The 18,530-nt window shown below is 35.3% G+C and overlaps 1 pseudogene; it reads left to right on the forward strand.

Moving 5' to 3' along the window:
• Positions 1-565: 565 nt before the first annotated feature.
• LOC112483649 lies at positions 566-684 on the forward strand (annotated as a pseudogene).
• The last annotated feature ends 17,846 nt before the right edge of the window (positions 685-18,530 follow it).

The raw sequence follows: 18,530 nt of genomic DNA on the forward strand, positions 1-18,530 counted from the left end.
AATTAACTAATTTATATCTATGGGGGTGGTAAAAGACTTTAAAATATGACTCAAAGTCCATATGCTATAAAAGAGATTTATGTTTGATATATAAGAACAAAAATTTCTGCATGGCAAAACATAAAAGTAAAGTCAAGAGACAAATGACAAATAGGTAAAAAAAAAATGTAGCTCACATCCAAACAGTAACTAGTTTCTCTAAAAGAACTCAGAAATTAGTTCATAGAAGACTAACTGACCAACAGAAAAAGACTAAGAACAGAGAATTCATAGAAAAGGAAGTACATAGACATAAGATATAAAAAGTATTCATTCTCACTTATTAAAAAAGAAATGCTAAAAAAAACTACACTGTGGTACTATTTTCCATCTACTAGATAGGCAAAAATTCAAAAGTTTACTGATGTACTTATATGAAAAGGTTGTGGGCTATAAATACTTTAATACATTACTGGTGGGGGCACTAAGTGCACCATATGAAAGGAAATTTGGTAATACCTACCAAAATGCAAAGGCCTGTTCCCTTTGGCAGCACAGTTTCATATGTAGAAATTTATCCTATAAGGTCTATGGCCATGCTACCCTGAGCAAGCCTGATCCTGTCTGATTTTGGAAGCTAAGCAGGGTCAGGCCTGGTTAGTACTTGGATAGGAGACCACCTAGGAAGACCAGGTGCTGTAGGTGTAAAAAATTAAAAAAATAAAAAATAAGGGATTGTAAGCTGACAAGGTCCTTGCAGTCTGTGAGATCAACCAAGGGTTGCCTTGCCTAAAAAAAAAAAAAAAAGAAAGAAAGAAAAATTACCCTACAAATATACACACACACATTTAAAGTGACTTATGTACGATGGCAATAACAAAAGGTAGAGAAAAATTGTTGATCTTGATCTGGTTAAATATATCATGGTGAAATGATAAAATAGAACAGTATGCAGTTGAGCCTCAGGTGAGACCTCAGCACCACCCAACACCTTTAGTATGGTCTTGCAGAGGACCCAGCTAAACCGTGCTCAAAATTTCTGACCCATTGAAACTGTGAAAGGATAACACATGTGCATGGCTTAATTATAATACTGTTAGGCAGAAATAGAAATGAATATGAAGAGCTTTATGAACCATAAAACTATACCTACTCCTCTACCCATTTTCTCAGCATCTTACATGTATTTCGGAGCTTCCCGGATTTTATCCATGAAGGGACCTGGATCAGAGGTCTGAGCCAGGTAGGTGATGGCTGGGCACTATTACTCAAGGCAATAGTTGAGAGAAGCAAGATGACTTTCCAACACTCCATTTTAATTCATGTTAAAAAACAAAAACAAAAACAAAAACAAAAAACAACCTTTTAAAGTATTTTTACAACTTTAAAAGGCTGCCTCCTATCCCAGGTCAAGTCTACTTCTCTATACACACGCTAGCTAAAAAAAGGAGCGACAGGACTCCTGTCACTCCCGGAGTCCTCCCACTTTTCTTCACTTTCCCTCTCTATTCTTTTGGAATCAACAAGGGGGAATGAACAAGCAGAGGAACTAATTGACAATTTAAAGCAGAACTGAAACTGGAAGCCCCTCCCACGATATCACTTTTTGTCTTTGTTCTGAAAATAGCTTTATTTCATTCTTATTCTTGAATGATCACTATACTGTTTATAAAAATTTAGGTTATTTTTTCTCAGTATTTTGAAGATATTAATACAACATATCTTGGCTGTATTGTTGCTTGAAAAATCAGCCATATGAAAATTATCATTCTTTTATAGGTCAAGGGCCCTCTTACCACCTACATCCCTTTACCCACACCTCAGCTTTTTAAGATCTTCTCTTTGCCGTTGATGTTTTACAGTTGGAAAATGAAATGTCTAGTGTGGATTTCCTTTAATTATTATGCTTAGCACTGTGAACTTATCTTCTATCTGAAGAACGAGATTTTGCATTGATTCTGGAAAATTCTGAGCCACTAACTTTTCAAATGTTTCTTCTTTGACAATCATTTTCTCTCCTTCTGAAACTATAATTAAATGTATATTAGACCTTATTATTTCTTCTCATTTTATTTTTATATCTTCCATTAGCATATCTTACTGTCCTGGATTCTGAGTGGTTTCCTTTAGGTTTATTTTTAGTGCACTAATTCTTTCTTCATTTCAGATTTATTTGCTAGGCAACTCATCTATTGAGTCTCCAATAGCAATCATTATTATTTTTTCCTTGTCCAGATTATATTATTATTGAAATTTCCTGGGTTTTTAACAGTCTCTTTTTTATTTATCACACTTTTCAATGTCCATTTCGATTTCTTAAAAGAAAAAAAATTACTACTTTTATTTTCTGTATTAGTAATTTAAATTTATATACATACAGTTTTTTGTGAGATTGATTCTATTTTTTAATCATGTTCTTTGGAATTATTTTATTTTTTTATACTCGGGCTTACTATGCCCTTTCCCAGGAAGGATTTGCATTATCTTTTGCCAGTCACCTGGGATCAACTTTAAATTATTAATCCATGACAACTTTCATAGCACAGACATTTAAAATTTTTTCTCATCCACCTAGAGTCAAAATAAAATAAATTAGCACTTTCACTGCTTTGTGCTTTACCATTGGTTTCTATTGAGGATAGCTTGGTTTTATACGCTAGTCTCTGAACTCTCAAGTTAAGTAAGTACAAGGTCTTCGCCTCTTTGGGGCAAGGTATTATTATATCCAAGCTCTGGACGACCAAGTAAGTACAAGGTCTTCTCCTCTTTGGGGCAAGGTATTATTACATCCAAGCTCTGGACGACCAGGAACCTACAGGTGTTATTAGAACAGTAACATCAACCATCATCCTCTTCCTCTCCGGATTTGAGTGTTGTTCTTTCTGAACTTCTGGAATCACTCTTTCTTTTTCTGCCATGTTTGTAATGTATTTAAAAATATTTTTAATGCATTTTATCCAGAAATATTCGCCTTTGATACTAGAAATTCTTCCCACATATCTTATAATTGCCGGAAGAACATGCACATGTTGTTAAAAGAAAAACTGAGGCATATTAAAAATTTTAAGAGTTACCTGAGCATTTGCTGATTACAATAAATCGGTGCCAAACCGGAAGTGGTTAGAAGCCCTCCCACTACCAGGAAACTCACACAGAGAAAGTGCAGAAGCAAAGAAAGGAAATTATCTGATTGGCTATAGTTTAAAATCTAGTTTAGTGTGATTGGGTGTCCTTAGCATTTTGATTTTGTAGCCTGGAGACATTTACCTGGTTAGATTTTGGTTTACTTAGAGACACATCAAGATAATGGCCTCCTTGTTTAATTAATGTAATTGTGTGTATAACTAAATTCATATATTAGTTAACTCTTTCTTCATAAAATACTTATTGAGAAGCCATTATGTGTCAAATAGCTTAATAGACAATAATACATATGAAGTGGATAAAGACTCTCTGGAGCTTATTGCATAGTGTGTGAGATAGATAAGTAAACCATAATAACAATTCGATGTGACAAATAAATAATAGCGTATGAGCAATGCATAATGTTCTAGGATTGCATAAGAAGGGCACTGATCCAGAGTTTGAAAGTTGGTTAAGACAGGTTTCCCAAAGAAACTGACATCTAACAAGGGAAACTTTAAGAAAGAGCATGTGTTTGCCTGGAGAATAAAGGCATGAGAAAGAACATTTTTCAGGTATTTGGAACAATATGTTTCCTTTAAAACTTTTTCCCCATTTTTTAGCTTTCCTTCACTACTATCCTAACAAAATGCCTCTTCTCACTTTTGGACGAACCTCTTATGAGATCTATGTGTTACTTTTTCCTTGAAAAAGATAGGAAAGTAAAGAAAATTAGAAAAAAGAAGTAGCTAACACTCTCTTGTTATCTAATAGCATTTAATTTCATCCGTCCTATTTTTTGCCAAGTCCTACTCTGTTATCCACCAACTTGATCATCCTATGGAGGAGTGACTTAGAAATTTTTAAAAAATTATGTAAAAAGTTTTGAGACATAAAATAAGCAGCTACCTCAGATAAAAAAGCTCTCTTTAAAAAATAAAAATAAATTTAAGAAGGTATCATGCTTAACAAAATAAGTCAGACAGAGAAAGACAAATACCATGCGATCTCACTTGTATGTGGAAACTAAAGAACATAATCAACAAACAAAAAAGAACAGAACAGACCATAGATAAAGAGAACAAACTGGTCATTGCCAAATGGGAGGAAAGTTGGAGGGCTGGGTAAAAAAGGTGAAGGGATTAAGATGTACAAATTGGTAATAATAAGATAGTCATGGGGATGTAAAGTATAGCATAAGGAATATAGTCAATAATATTGTCATAACCATGTATAGTGCCAAGTGGGTACTAGACTAATTGGAGGGATCACTTTGTAAATTATATAAATGTCTAACCACTATGTTGCACACCTGAAACTATTATAAAGTAATATTAAATGTCAACTCTAATTGGAGAAAAGATAGTGATTTTAGCATTCTCAAAACAATAAGAAGCTGCTATCAAGCCATAAAAAGACAGGGAGGAACCTTAAATGCATCTTACTAAATGAAAGAAGTCAATCTGAAAAGGCTACATACTGTATAATTCCAACTCTATGACATCTTGGAGAAGACAAAAGTATGAAGACAATAAAAGATTACAGGTTGCCAGAGGTTGGAGTGGGGAAGATATGAACAGGCAGAGCACAAAGGAATTTGGGGGCCATAAAACTAATCTACATGATATGATGATGACTATATGTCATTATGCATTTGTTGAAATCCATAGAATGTACAATACCAGGAGTGAACCCTAAGGTAAACTATGGACTTTGGGTGATTATGATGCATCCATGTAAGTTTATCCTTAGTAAAACAGGTACCATTCTGGTGAGGGATGTTGATAGTGGGGGGCGGCTATGCATATGTGGAGTAGGGGGTACTAGGAAATATCTATACCTCTTTCTTAAATCTGTTGTAAATCTAAAAATACTCTAAAAAACAAGGTCTTAAAAAATAAACAGACTTGTCTAAAATGTAACTGGAGTTTAGCAGGAAAGAAAAAAAACATAATTGTGTTACCTCAAAGTTCACAAGCTAATAGCCCTTTGAAATTGAAGTCTAGAGAAGTGTGAATACTTTACTCTTCTTCATATTAAAGAAAAATTGCTTTAATTATTTACTTTTTAAAGAATTTTCATAGGTCTTCAAGAGAAGGTTAACATTTGGAGGTGTAAGACTGGATAGAAAAGGGAAATTTTTGACATATCCAAGTGTAAGGCTTTTAAAAAATTTGAACAGTGATCAAGACTTTTTGTTTCTCTCATGTTCTAAACTTCTTTTAGAGTTAGAAGGGCAGGATAAAATAAATTACTTCATTTTTAAGCTTATAAATCTTATTTTATGCTGAAGCCAAATTATATTGGAATTATTTGTACAAAATTTAATAAATATCAAGTTTTGATTTTTTATTGGTATAAACAAAAAACTGAGGTAATAGTGAGTGGAGATAATGGGCAACTAGTTTGAAACCTGGGTGGGCAGCAAGATGAGAGATGTGTTAGAAAGAAATATAGAAAGCAAACTATCTGATTAGCTTTTCCCCTAGGCCTGATGCAGGGTGCAGAGGGTCCTACTTAAAATTAATGGAAGTTTGTTAAATTCAGGTTCCATTTAAGAAGCAGTTTGATATTATAAGGAATCAGACAGTACTTGTGGAAAGTGCATGAGCCTTGAAATCACTCAAAGGAATTTAAATCCCAAATTTGTCATTTACCAACTGGGTGACTTTGGAAAAGGCACTTAAGTTGTTTGAATAAGAGTCAATTATTTATAAAAAGGTGACTATAATGCCTACTCAGAAGATTGTTGACGCTATTAATTGAATATATATGTAAAATAATTGGCACATAACATATATTGGATAAATTGTCTGCATAATACTAGATTGGAGTCTGAATGTAATGCCCATCAGCTTCTGGCACACATCTCAAAACATGATCATTGCTTTTGGGATTATATGCGAATACCACTGAGTGGTTCAGATATGAAATTCAGAATCTCTCTGATCAGATTTCTCACTGAGTGGATATTTCCATAGGTTTTTCACACATCTGACTCTCTCCTGGTGATATAGATTCTACATTCATGAAGTGCTCACTTGCTTAATGACACAATTCCCCCTTCAGCTTTTGACTATTTAAAGGAAAAGTTATTTTGAGATCTAGGGAACTCAACTCTGCTGTAACCACAAAAGCACTGGGAAGAACATGAAAGTCAGCGAAAGAGCAGGACCAGTGCTGACGAATGTATTTCTAAGCACTGATGAGCAAGTGGACTTGAGTCTGTTTTTTTTTTTTTTTTTTTAATGGTGACATCGATTAATGAAGTCAAGTAAGTTTCAGGTGTACAATTCAACAGTACAATGCAATATATATATACATATATATGTATATATATAAATATAGCATTGTGTATTTTTGAACTCTCCACTAATTTAGGAATCACCATTAAGAATAGAAACAACAGGAATTTGGATTTATATATTCATGTGCCACCTAACTAGAACTCCTTTTGTTTTAATGGAATAGATTTAGCATTGGATATTGTAATTATGAATTTCCAGTTCAGCGTTACAAATATTTGAAACTATGTTTGGATCCATTAAAAATAATTAGCATTCCATATACTTTTATTAAAAAATTAATAATATTTTTGATATCCACTTAGAAAAAATGCTTATTTAGATTTCTTAAATTGGATAAATATGTCCCTCATTTTTGTATATTTCTTACAAGCAACAGTTTACCACATGTTATACTTACATATTCACATTCATTGCATTGATTAAGAAAGAGAAGGTAAAGAATTATAGTATTCGTAAGTTAATTTGTGCTCTTCCAGCTTGCCCTAAGTAGTTGTCCCAAAGAATAGAAAAACACTGGTGAGTCCTGCGTAAATCATAGCTTCACTGGTATCTTTTTTCTTGTCCAGGAAAAGGACTGCTGAAAGCAGTGAGAAATCAGACCTCTCAATACATTCTGATCAGTGTCTCATACATTGAATAAACTCAGTAAACATTAGATTAATATAAACATAATGAATGAATGAATGAAGCAGATTTAAACCTGTTATTTAAATATCTATGACACCTTTCTGAAAGTATAATTTTTTATAAATAAGAAACCAGTGAAAATTTAGAATCATCAGAAAATTGATGTTTCATTAAGCTGCATTATCAAATAAATTTAAGCTTACTGCTTATAATTATATATTTTTATATGGGAATATTTATAAAATGTATTATATATGACTTAGACTGGGAGTCATCTGTCTGAACATCAGCGCTGTCTTGTGCTATTGTTAATACAATGAGGTTCTCAGGGCTGATCGCACTGGCAGTACTTAAACAGCCATGGAAAGTCAGGAGTTAAGATTTCTCACCACTGGTTTAGATTTTATTTTTAGATTTTATTTTTGTTTTCTCCTTCACTCTCAGGCTGGAAGCACTTACTTTTTATTGCATCGAGAAATCTATCTCTAGAAGTTTTCATTTGTTTTTTTATTATTTATTACATGTCATGTTTTTGGACTTTAAAACCAGATCATTTAGTACTTAGATTCACATGGACAATATCATGGGTATTTCTTGGAATAAAGTGCCTGAACTCTTTGCTACCTTTTGGTGTCTCCCATGTCCTTTTGCTCATTTTTTTTCGAGTCCTTGGCCAATCTAGACAGTTGGTTTGCCAGAATGGTCAACAATAATTTAGATTTGCCAAAGTCATGCCATGCAGGTGCTGCTAACAAGCAAGCAGGTCTTAATCACTGGCCTCTTTTTTTCTAGACCAGATCCCTCTTTTTAAATAAACAATAATTTCTCTTTCTTCTAAGCCTATCCAAATTAGTCTATCTGACCCCTCACAGCAAGTTTCCAAAACACCAACTTCTCAAATATGATGTTCTAATGTGAGCTTGGGGGTCCTGCATTAATATACAGTGCTTCACACGACATGCATTTGTGGGAAAAAAAATAAACAAAAAAAACCCCAAAGATAACAACTAATGCGGCAATAGCTCCCTGAGCATGACAGCTTTCAACCTCTTTGAAAACTGAGTTTCATTATTGCCTTTTGTAAATTAGGAAACTGAGGGTCAGAGAAGCTAAGTATTTTGCCCAAAGTCAAATAGTTAGAAAGCAATGAAATCAGTATAAATACTGAATGAGACCGAAGCTGGAACTATAACTGACATTTCCTTAAGCTCGGAAAATACGGGCCCTGAGTAGTCAATTCCACATTTGAGAAAATGAGATACTTGCTCTGGGGGAAACACTTTCTATGAGACCTACGCTTTAAGCAGCTGTCACTATGAACAAGAAATAGCACAAAATATATTCCTTACCTTGGCACTGAAGTAGCTAAAACTCAGAAAATTACACTTCTGAAGAATTTTTGTTATTTGTCAGACAACGCTATTGTACTTCTCAAGGCAAGCTGAGAATCAGGATGTTGTTGCAATAGCAACATCTGCTGGTTATTGTATAGAATTACACAAACCAATAGCCGAAGACTTCCAAGTTGACCATTTTCTTTAAATGAGTTGGCGGATTTTTATTTACAGGCTACGGTAAGCACAGTAATGGGTCATGAATCCTGGGAACACACAGAGTGTAAGTGGGGAGAATCAGTGGGCTACTGAAGAAATAAAAGGTATGACTTGATTTAGAGAAGAGATGACTCTTGCACAGACATAAAAAGTAAATCAATGAAGCTTAGGACTCAAAGACCTAACGGAAAATAAAAAATAAATGACTAGATGAAACTTCCGGATGACAATGATTAACACAATACACAAAGAACATTTTAATAGTCAGAATGGACGAGCAGTGGTTTTCGGGTTACATGCCACCTCTTCTTAGCTTTCTAACCAGCAGTTTGCAGTAATCCACTCACCCAATATTTATTCAATATATGCGCATTCAACAAACATTATTAAGCACCTACTATGTGCTAAGATTTGTTCTATGGACTGGAAATACAATAGTGACAAAAACACGTCCTTTCTCTAAAGGAGTTTACATTCCAGATTGGGGTGGGTGGGAGGAGGAAAAGAAAAATCGAGTAAGTAAATATACATCAGGTGATGGTAAGTGGTGTAAAGATAAGCAAACGAGGTGACACGGTAATGAGATGGGGTACTAATTTACATAAGTGATCAGGAAAGCTCTCTCAGGAGGCACATTCGACAGAGATGAAAGGAAGTACAGGGGTAGCGGCGAGCCACGCAGCGGGGAAGAGTGTTCTAGGCCACGAGAACAGCAAGTGCAAAGGCCCTGAAGCACACGCGAGCCTGGCTGAGGGAGGAGCGGCAAGGAAGCTCATGTTCGTGAGACGAACCAAATGAAAGAACTGGTGGGACGTGACAGCGGACTCACAATGAGGGGCCAGGCTCTGGGCGCCGTTAGGTCAGGATAAGAAGTTGGCCTTTCCTCTGGATGAGAAAGGTAACCATCAGAAGCCTTTGAGAAACATAAGGGCTGTGAGAAGGGAAGCTATTAGCCACAGTAGGAACAGTTTCTGACACGCAGGAATACATTCAGGTATTATTATTAGTAAGGAGAGGAACATCTCCTAGCTGTTGTGATCCGGAGCCAGTAGCCCATCCCAGCCATCTTTCCTGAATATTCTCCCCTTTGTTAGGTTTCCTGGAAGGCTAATGGGCATAATTTTTCACCTGATTTGTTATGATTCATCTGTAGATCTTAGGAAAGTTAACTTGGATCATTGCCTGACTCAGAATTCCAGCATGCATCACTATCTCAATATTACCAGGCTGAGCATTTCGCTTTTCATAGGAATATACACTCATATTTTTATTCTTTTGACCTATTAAACCAAAGAAAAAACATCACGGACCATTGTAGGTTATGAACCAGCATGATGCACAGAAGATAAATGCTCAACAGAGACTGGAAGAAGATAGTTCAGATCGTACCAGACTTTCCTATTAAATTTCTGCAGAAATGCATGCCTCATGGGCATCTTATATCCCATATACCTAAAATTGAACTATTGCAGTTGAAATGGAGAAAACTTATTGTCTAATATAAATAAATATCCCACATAACTCAATGGAAAGAACATGAAATCTGATGAAAACAGACCTAGTTGAAGATGCTGGATAGGCCAAAGATTATGTGACTATACACAAGTTTCTTAATCTCTCTGAAATTTAATTTCCTCATTTAAAGATAGGATATTTAAAAGGGGGGGACCCCTTTTACAGGGTTGAAAAAAATTAATGAACTAGTATACGTGAAATAAATGTTAATTAGTAAAAATTAAACAAATTTTAAACCTCCTGCACCCGACCACATTTAAATCTATGTGACCTAAGAAAATCTTAGATTTTGTAGATTAATGACTTTTTAAAAAGAATAATATAAATTAAAGACTTTTTCCCTTATAATACTGAAATACCACTGGCTTTGGACTAATTTTAGTAAGAACAGACCTAAAGGAAAATTCAATGATAAAGTGAATATCAATCTGGTCTTTATTAGCTGAACTCCTGCTGCAGCTGCTGCTTTCCTGGGTGAGGTTATCATAGGTGTCTTCTGCACCCACAGCCCTGCTTAAGCATGTAGGATTCACTGGGTAGTAAGAGAATTATGGGCCATATGGGCACTATAGGACCAGCTGTTCTTTCCCTTCATTTGTCTCCAGTCGAGGACTTGGCCAATAGTGAGCAATGACCACTGGACAAGTGAATGAATACCCCTCCAGGTGATTCTAGTACCCAAGCATTAAGAACTCCCAAAACTGAGTCTTCCCAACTGAGGTCAAAGACATCATGGAGCAGAGAAGGGTTATCCCTCTATCCTTATTGTGTCCTGTCTAAGTTCCTTTCCCACAGAATACATGAATATAATAAAGCAGTTGTTTTGAGCCAGTAAGACACCTAGACTAGTAAGCTTTGGGGTGGTTGATATGTAATAGTAAGTGGTAGAGAAACTCGGAACCTGAAAGCAGGGAGCTTCCATGACTCAAACACGGCATAGCTTTGAGACTGGGTTAGGTGGGAGCTGAAAGGGCCTTGAGGGGACTGTTAGTAAAAGCTGAAAACGCTGGATGGAGACAGATATCAAGGTCAGCAGATGGGGAAACGGCTACTGGACATGGGAGAAAAGATGATTCTAGTTGTAAAGTGCTGAAAAGTTTAGCAAAATTGTTGCCTATGGTAACACAGAAAATAGAAAAAAAAGCATCACCTTTATGCTAGAAGTCTGGAACACATGGGTTATGCATCTAACCTTGTACATTTACCATGTAAATAAATCATACTGGTTTATAAAGATCTTTAATTATTAGCTGTGGGCTGTTTCTGAAGACTCTAGGGTGTGACTTTGAGTTTGGTCTCTTGAAGTCTTTTAATCTCTACTCCACTAAGTCTTATAAGCATTGTTGGGTGGCGTTTCATCTACGCATTGAGGAACCAAACAGAGTTAATATTAATGAGAAATTGAAGAAGTTAATTTATTGGCATCTATAGAGGGAGACATCTACATTGTATTCCTTGTTAAGCAATGATAACAATATTATTGTTATAACATATATAATTAAAATATATAAGCCTTTAAATTTACAATGCATATTATATATACAATCTTACTTGTCTTCTCAATTATTCTGTAGAGTAGTTATCATTCCATTTTTATATTGGAAAACTAGCCACAGTAAGTTATTTGCCCAAATTTACAACTAATAAGTGGCTGACCAAGAACTATATGTCAAGTTCTCTAATTCTGAGCCTTTTGTTCTTTCATTGATATCAAGAATTCTACATAGTCATTTGTCATTTGTAAAGTAATTGACTAAATAGAGATTACTATATATTATGATAGTTATGATGGTCAGTTTTTAAAGAACAGAATTTCATCAAATTGTGATAATCGCATTGGGTCAACTACCTGCTACTCAAAATATATCTGTGAAGTTCTTAAAAGAAGAGAAAAAACAGATTATTTTAAATATATGTGAAGAGAAATCAGAAAAAAATGATACAGGATATATTTATTCCCATTACCAAGAATTTCTTCATATATACATGATTCACTGTAGGCTTCATTAAATACTACTTATTAAATGAACTTTAACTTATTGAAATTTAATTTCTACAAAACTTGGCAGAAAAATAGGTGGTCACAGAGTTAAAAAAAAACATTGGCAAGTCATCTAATCTAACTACATATTTTATAAAGTGAAATAAACATGCCTTTATTACTCAACTCCTGATTTCTAAGTTATTAATGAAGCAATCATATTTGGTCTTTGTTAGCTTCCAAGGAAACTGTGATTTAATTTATTTCAATAAATATGTATTGACTACAACCATGTGCAGGCCACGTACGTCGGAACTGGAAGCATATAATTACAATAACCTACGGCCCCTGATCTTCAACGAAAACAATACGCAGACACATGTACGACAAGGCAGATTCTGGCAAGTGCTACACTAGAGCTAGAGATATGTAATGGAGGAACTGGGGAACAAGAGATTTAATCCAGACTTAAAACTGTGTGAGAAAGCTTCAATGAAGACATGTAAGTGAACATAAAGCCTTTAAGATTTGAAGGTTAATAAAAACCTCTATTGCCATTTAAAGACACTGTTAGTTCTATTTAACTGTTTTTAATATCCTGCTTTGCTAGGCTCAGTTGTGTAAATCCAAGTTCTCAGCAATAACTTTATATTTAATTCTATATGTATTGATCATTCATGGAGCATTTATGTAAATTGGGACCAATATGTTATCATCTATAACGCAGTTCCAATAAATACTAACCATCTTGTCTATTAAACATAATAAATAAAACAAAGAGTAAATACAAGACCAAACTAATATCTGTGCTATTGAGACGAGACCAAACTGACATCTGTGCTGCAAGAGGCTCGTTGATAGGAAGACGGATTAATGGGTGATCCAAATGCACCTATTAAGCAAACTCTGAAACAAGGAAATTTACTTCCTAGTCACAGCAGCTCTGGCCTTCCCACTGACCTTTCTCTCTCCGCCCAGAGGAATGGTTCTTCTGTAGGCAGCAAGCTCTCAGGAGGAAGAAGGCTGGAACCCGGCTAAGGGGGAAAAAAGAAAAAAGAAGAAGGTTGGTTGAAGCCTTCGCGGAGCCCAGCTACGCTAAAATTACCCATCTCAAATAAGTCCTTAGGAGAGAGGCAAGACAAAAGAACCGACAAGAAACAGGAATGCTGAGAAAAAGTGCCTCCTCCTGGAAACCAGGAGTAGAGAGATTGTCACCCATGCCTGATATCCCAGAAGATGACTCATTATTGGAGAAGAGATACATCTTCTTGTATGGATCATTGGCAGTTTCTCTTTTACATATTGCCCATTCTTACATCTCTTTAAGAACAGTCTATTTTTCTAGAAGTGCTCATTTTTTTTTTCTTATCAACTTGTAAAATCCAAATCAATAGTGTGTGACAGTAGATATAAGAATGAGAGATGTATCAGTACCCTGGTATCTCACACATGTGACCTCTCAGCTTCTCATTTTCTTTCAATTTATACAATCTATCTGCCCTGCTCGGTGGGGACTGCATGGGACTGTGGATGAGGCATCTTTTATTCATCGATTGCTATGTTTGAAACCAAAAGCGAGTGAAACCAGAAAGAATGGTATGAGAGAAACTGGCGTAGAGGAATCCTAGAAACAAAATGTACAGTTGTTCTCCCTAAAAGAGAGGATGATTGAGTAGATATGCAGGCATTTAAAAGGCCAGAATAGTGGTCAGATTCCTGGATTCTCTGTGTTTGCAGTCAGCATTAATGCAATGGCTGGGTGGAGAGCCAGAGGAGAGAAAAAGCAATTAGGGGGATCGTTTTATAAACTATAGAAATGTCTAACCTATGGGCTGTATAACTGAAACTAATAAAATAAAATAAAATTAAAAGTTTCTTAAAAACTTGAGACATTTAGATAGCTCTATATTAACCATCTATATTCACTACTATTTTTGGTTCTTTTAAACAAAATAGTTGCTATAATGGCTCGGATCTCTACCACCTGTATCTAGGATATGAAGTTTGAGAATTGTCTTTTTTTCTGCTCTTTTGTGTTACCTATATTATAATCTTATATTTGGCAGGCATGACTGAGATAAGCTAATAATTTTAAGCTGGTCTGTAAGATTTATTCATCAAGTAGATGATTCTTTGTATTGCAAAGAGAATAATGGTGGGGAAGGGAAGGAAGAACTAGGGTATTTCAGGACATTTAAAGTTTCAACATGATCATACGAGGATCTCCACTAAAACTCCTAAGTGCATTTTTGATTTTAGCTTTAACTTGTGACTTTCTTAAAACTACTACCTGACGGGGCACAGGAATACTTCCCTTCACAGAGTGAAGACTCCAAACGAGCTGAAGTGGTCGTTCTTAATGAAGAAAACACACATTTAGGTGACTTTCCACTAGAGGAAATATTTCTGGAATTAAGGATAGCAATTTTCCAATGAGGTACATTACTGTTATCCTCTAGTTTTTCAAGTCGCCATTCTGCTCTAAGTAAAGATTTTCGTATTTAATGAGTTATTATCACTGTCTGCAGCTTGCCAGTACAGGAAGAGGTCCGGGAGGAGGAAAAACCTTGCTGGCCTTGACGTGTTTGCAGTTGTAATTCCTGGAGGGTGGTGACAACTCCTGCCACCTGGAAGAATGCTTAAAATTCCTTCCTGAAGAGTGACCATGATTTCCCTGCAATCCTTTCCAGGGTTCCCAATCAACTCACATTATTTTTAGATCCATTCAGATAGACTAATTATGAGGATTAGCATGAATTATACCGAGTAATGCTGGGGTCCAAGCAGCATTTCAGTGGCAGAACTATCATCTTGGTATTCTGTAATAACTGTGGAGGAGAGAGCTGGGAACGGTCAGTTATACCCCACATCGTTAAAAAGAGATTTCTAATCTTAAAGTCAAGTCTTGATTAGAAAGACACAATTTTAGGAAGAAAGTGAGGAGGGACTGGGGTGTATCATAAGTAAAAGCTTACACAGAGTGCTTTTTGAAAACCTGCTTTTATTTCTTTAATGGAAAGAAATAATGAGCTAACCAATGAAAAAGGAAACAGCCTACACTTGAAGAAATTTTGTTAATAATTCTAGAGCACGATGTGAGATAAAAGTCATTAAAAATATTAAAGTCAATTAAAAGGAAAAAATAAAGGCATAGGAGAAGGCTTAGATGGCACACCTGTATTCTCCTTGATTTAATCAGCACTGGTACAAAGAGTATGGCTTTTAGGGTCAAAACAAATTCAAATTCTAGTTCTCTTTGCAATGAACTAGAGAAGGAAATAATAATACCTTGAATCATTATTTTGAGAAATGAAATAAGAAAACTCCCTACCAGCTCTTTGGAACTCGGTGTTAGTTGTGCCTTTGCCCATAAACAGTTTGATAACAATGCATGATAAACCGGTAACTGTGATCATACTTGTCAAATTTCATAATGCTTACGATTTGATCCATTATATTAAAAGTAATCATTGTAAAACATTTTTTTAGCAAATGGTCAGCACATTCCAAATTAATTTATGCTACAGTTATGTTATTTACACCGTCCCCTCCTCACCACCCCCAGATTTTAGTGGAACTATTTTTGGCGAATGAGTAAATATGGATGAAGTTTGGCATCTCTATACATATAATTACTTAAGCATCTATAGAATGTGCAGATTGAATGTGATTTGATTTTTCTACTTTTTGCTGAATTAGGGAACAATTTTCTTTTCCTTTTGCCCGTGTGAAAAGTAATGAAATGCAATTGTTTTTAACTCCCTGAGAACAAAAGGAACAATTTCATGGGTAAAAATAAATAGCTTCCATGGGGGTGAGATTTAGTTAGAAAAGACTCTTGTTTTCTTGTTATGAAAAGGTCAGCATCCATGTTTAAGTTTCACCATTAAATTAATTTCACGTAGTTCTGTGAAGTATCTGCTGCAGACAGAACACTTTCCTCCCTTAGATTTTTCTAGCATATTTTCTCAAAGGCCTCCCTCACAGAAATTAAACTTAGTCTATACTTGTCAAAAAATCTGACTATATAAATATGTAGCTATTTAAAGATGAATACTTCTCAGACCTTCAATTTTCTTTTATCTATTGACTTCATTCCTTAAATAGGCAGCACCACCTAATGGCTAAATAAAATTACTGAAATTTTATTGCATCTTAAAAATGAAGAAAATGTAGATTCAGCAGCAAAAAAAAATCCAGAAATTTTTTTTACATTAAATTGGGATTATTCGTTGTAAATTTTTATGCTGACTGGTTTCATTTTAAATATATCTAGTTTTAAAAATACATATACCTAAACCATGACAAATTTTATCCATCTTTAAATATATCTGTTTTTGTTGATATTCTTTAATATTGTTGAACTGGTAAACGTGTATAATTTTAATGATGTAATCTTTAAAAATAAAACAACTTTTGAAAAAATTCACTTTTGTGAGGCACTTTGATTCACTCACTAAAATTATTGCACTTTTCTTTGAAAGTAGTCTCATTTGAAATGCACCATAGTCACAGACACTTTAAAAATAACTTTTTTCATAAAACGCCTTCAGAATTAATAACTGTCTTTTTGGAAAAGACATGTAATTGTTACACTGTAATTATGGTTTTAGTACCAGTATTGAGCTTCAAAAGAGGAATTTGATTAAAAATGTAATGCTGCTGCCCTCTAGTGGTGTACAGTGCATATTTCTCTCAAAATAAAACGACAGAATTCAAGAAATTATGCTTTTGACATTTCGTGAGGAAACTGACCATGATCTATTTTCACATTTGACCAAGGAAATACAATAAATAGCCCATTAACTACCATAGCTGAGGATTATATTGCCCTAGTTAATTCAATATCATAATGAATAGAAAGTTAGTGATTAACGTATTTTAAGTTCTTATTTGGTTAGTAAATTTAACCATAAAAATCTCTTATTACATAACTTCTAGCATCCTTCACCAGTTCCATGAAATATATTTTTGCAAATGCTACAGTAAACCAACACTCTCCAAGTAAAACTAGAACTAGTATATTTTATTTTCTACTTTCCTGATGTTAAGTGAGAAAGTGCTTTTAAACTACTTCAAAACAAACAAAAAAGCAAAAAAAAAAAAAAAAAAGAAGGAAAAGAAAAAAAAAAAAAAAAAAAAAGAACAACAACAAAAACAACCCTCCTTCCTTTTACTGCTGTTTTAGCTTGGGATCAGTTCAGGTGTCTTTTCCAAGGCCTGAGACGTGTATTTACTTTGCTGAAACACTTTGGCCCCACGCGATTGTGGCACTGAATGGAAAACAAGCTTAGGTCAGAAGCCAGGCTTTTCCTCCGGTATTGGCTCTGCTGCTCTGCTGCTCTGCTGATAGAAATGAAAGGTGCTTTTCAGAGTTCTCCACATGAACAGAACTAATTCTCGAGGAGCTCTGGACTCTGTGTTTATATTTTTCACTGTGGATTTGGAGTGTTATTTTGGACTAAAGGCAAACAAGAAGAAAACAAAAGGATGGTTCTGCCTTGGCCTTAAACTCAAATTTTGGCCTTAAAAATCAACTTTGTTATTACTGAGAAAGAGGAAAAATAAAGCAATCAATTATATTCTGCCTTTACTTGTTTGGCTCCAGAGGAAGCAAGCAGAGTCATTGGCAAAATCAGGAAGTCAGCTTTGAGCACCTCTCCCACCCAGCCTGGCATTTCCATGCCCCAGGTGGCCTCGATGTGCTGCTGTCCCCATTTGTCCCCAGGGCTCTCATAACACAGGGCTTCACCCAAGTGCCTTTCTGTGAGCAGTGAGTATTTCCTATCTCTATTTCTTATTCTTTCCTTAAGAAATGTCTATGATTTATTTACGATGCCATTAACAGTCTTACTTGGAGGAAGAAGCAAGACTGAGAACAGTGAAAAAGGGGCCAAAAAGTGCAACTCAACATGCTCAGGGCTGTTCTTACGAGACTACCCCACCCCCACCCCTCCACCCCACCGCCTCCACTGCCAATTCCCACACAGGTGCTCCTCGACGTACCATGGGGTTATGTTCTGCTAAATCCATCGTAAGTTGAAAATATTCTAAGTCAAAAAGAGCATTTACTATACCTAGCTTACAGCATATCATAACTTGGTCTAGACCATCTGTAACGTGCTCAGACACAATATCCAAAAAAAAAAAAAAAACCACTGGCAACGCAGTAGTACACTGTAGGGTATCGGTTGCTTACCCTCGTCATAGGGTGGCTGATGGATCTGCCGCTTGGAAATCCAGCAGCACAGGACGGTATCACACTGCAAAACTTGTAAACTCCAGAAAAGATAAAATTCAAAATTTAAAGTACTGTTTCTAATGAATGCATATAGCTTTCTTCAAGTCGAAAGAATCCTAAGTCCAACCACTGTTAAGTTAGGGACACTTAGAATCTTATCTGAACTTAGCACGTCTTGACTGTGCACTGAAGTTGGCCCTTGA

This window comes from Pteropus alecto, unplaced genomic scaffold, assembly GCF_000325575.1.
Source record: "Pteropus alecto unplaced genomic scaffold, ASM32557v1 scaffold164, whole genome shotgun sequence".
Classification (NCBI taxonomy): Eukaryota; Metazoa; Chordata; class Mammalia; order Chiroptera; family Pteropodidae; genus Pteropus; species Pteropus alecto.